Genomic DNA, 2,858 nt, shown 5'->3' with positions numbered 1-2,858 from the left:
AAGGCTGTCAGGAAAGAATGTGCTTAATTAAATTCTAATGGGCTGGCAGACTCCAGCACATGGAATACATCAACTGCTTGTCTTCAGACAGCGCAAGAGTCCTCTGCTAATATCTAAAGCCTGAAATGTAGCCACTTAAGCTCCCCATATATCAGGCATCGTTAGGGATCCCAGAAGCTGCACATGGGCCTGATCATAAACAGTCAGGGGGAGAACCAGAGGGCCATGGGGAGCAACCCTCAGCCTTCCCTGGATACAGCTGTGTAAAGTAGGCTCTTTCTTCTAGAAACAGTCCTTTTCCCTGAAGCTGGACTGAACAGAAGGAACGTTTCTGAAACATAGCCAGGGGACAGACTGTTCTCTTGGAAACTCCAAGTTGTCTTTTCTAGCAAAGGAGTGAAAGGGGTGAGTAAAACATTTTTTATTTATTAAAAACTTCTATTGACCACACACAATAAGCTAGATATCCAGACCAGGGTTTCTAACCTTTCTTTTTCTGTTGGTTTGTTTTGCTTTGTTTTGTTTTGCCTGGAGAAAGGCAAAGGCCTTTATTTCTTCTTGCCTCCCTGTGGGAAGCCTCCACCCTGGGGTCCGCTGGCCCACCACCCCTCGGTGCTCAGTTTTTGCCAACATCTGCCAGCAAGTCCTTGTGGTACCCCTGTGGCAACCTGTAGTAGATTCGGGTCCTGTCCACAGCCCTGGCTCCCAGCAGCACTGTCCTCTCAGAGGCATAGTTGCCCCTAGCTGGGCCGTGCTCCACTGTGACAGTGGCCCAGGGGGAGGATGCCAGCAGCCTGGCTACAGCTCCAGCTGTGCTGTGGCCCAGTGGCCTGGCCTGCATCTGGAAGGGCACAGCTGAGCCCCTGGCACAGCTCTAGCATATCTGTGAACAGCTGTTTCTTGTAGTCACTGCCCAGCGCCGCCTCAGGCCAGCCTGGTGCCACAGTCACACGGGGGAAGACCTCAGCCACAGCTATAAGCAGTTCTCTGCCAGCCATGTGACCAGGGACTGAAAAACTCCTGTGGGAGATTTTGGCCCCCATCCACACAGGCTGATGCAAGAGGCCAAGGCTGGAGAGGCATGCCAGCAAGGCCAGGGACGGCCGGAGGGCTGCAGGCTCCACTATTTGCAAATGGACGCCCAGTGTCCGGGATGTGTGGCCAACTGCTGCAGGCAGGACTCCAACCTGAGGATGCTGCCACTTGGAGCACAAACAGTGGGCACGGGGCTCTCAGCCACAGTTCCCTAGAGGCCAGTGTTCCGCAGGATCGTGCCTTCTGTGTCTGGGAGGGTGACTGTTGCTGTACCCCTGGGGCAGCATCAAGACCATCACCCCCAAACAGCTGGAGAAGAGGGATCAGGCTGCCTCCCGTGTTATGTTTGTTTCTGTGTGGCATTCCCTGTGGGGCCCCAAATCGCCCAGGTGAGGTGGCTGCCATTCATGGAATACTTTCTGTAAGCCACAGCTGTACAGCCATCCTCTCTACGCTTCATGACACCCTGCCAAGTAGAGGCCAGCTGTTTGAACTGCAACAGGAAAGGCTCAAAGATGTCATAGTAGACTTGATGGATGGCAGTGTTGTCCTAGAGGTGGAGCAGATCCTCCGCCGACATGGGGTCCGAGGCAGCCTGCCACAGCGTCAGGCTGTACCTCTCCGATTGGCTCAGCAGCCAGTTGGAGTGGGGCCAGGCTCACTCCACTGTGGAAGTGAAGGTGGAAGACACCTTCGCACCGTGGAAGACAGCACAGGGAAGGTGACTCTCTGGGGTACCACTCCTACCAGCTCGTGCATCTTTTCCACCATCGCTCGGGTGTACGTCCTGTTTGGGAACATGGGCACGTAGATGGTGGTCCAGCCTGGAGACAGGGTGGCCTTGGGATACGTCTCCTGGACCAGGGCCAGGAACTCTGTGGCACTGACCTCAGTTAAGATGGGCATGTCAGAGCCCTTTAAGATGTCAGTGTTGATCCGCATGGGCCGCCAGACTTTGCCCCCTTCTGTCAGCTGCTGCAGGAGGTCCAGGGAGGGGCCCACCGCCTTGATGTTCTTGAAGTCCAGTTTGACGCCCTTCTGGGAAGAGCTCGGCACACCATCCAGCCACTGCTCCAGTGTGTTGTCGCTATGGATAGCCAGGGGGTGTGCCATGATGGGAACTCCTGTCTCGTCGGCTGTGCCGAGCCCTTCGACATTGACGTCAGCCTCCAGGACGGTGGTGTTGCTGTTCAGGGCAGGTGTCCTGGCTTCCTTGCTATTGGCTGCGTGGTACCAGGTGACCTCCAGAGCATCTCGGCGGCTGATCTGGCCTAGGCCCAGCAGGTAATCCAGCACGTCGGCCTCGGGACTGCAGGCCTCCAGCTCACAGCCTGGCCGCCACAGCATGATGGCAAGGACGATCGCGGCCATGACCACCACAGAAACACAGGTAATGCCAGCAAACCCCCACTTGACCCGATTCTTCGACAACTGCTCCCTGCAGGCCATGACGACGCCTGGCCATGTCTCCCAGGGAGACATCTCAGTAGCATCTGGGAGAATGAGGAGATGCCTGTTTGGTGTGGATTATATGGGCGCCTTAACTGGGCTTCTAGACCAGAGATGAGACAGTGTCAGTACGAGGACATATTCTGGAGCCTGTGTAGTTCTATCTGGCTGTGGGCAAGTCAGGCTAACCTTTTAGCCAAGGGATCCGCAAGTGTGGTCCAGAGACCATGTGCATCAGCATCATCCAGAGAACGTGTTTAAACACTGATGCTTAGGCCCCGCCCCAGACTACTGAACCAGAATCTCAGAGGACAGCCCATAATCTGCATTTTTAAATAAGTTCCCCATGATGTAGGGGATCCTGGTGCATCTCA

The 2,858-nt window shown here is 55.3% G+C and overlaps 1 pseudogene; it reads right to left on the bottom strand.

Moving 5' to 3' along the window:
* Window positions 1-616: 616 nt before the first annotated feature.
* On the bottom strand, window positions 617-2,484 carry LOC108530433 (protein FAM151A pseudogene; annotated as a pseudogene).
* Window positions 2,485-2,858: the final 374 nt, after the last annotated feature.

The sequence above is a fragment of the Rhinopithecus bieti genome, unplaced genomic scaffold (genome assembly GCF_001698545.2).
Source record: "Rhinopithecus bieti isolate Rb0 unplaced genomic scaffold, ASM169854v2 scaffold_5626, whole genome shotgun sequence".
NCBI lineage: Eukaryota > Metazoa > Chordata > Mammalia > Primates > Cercopithecidae > Rhinopithecus > Rhinopithecus bieti.
This window is presented reverse-complemented; position numbering and strand designations above follow the sequence as displayed.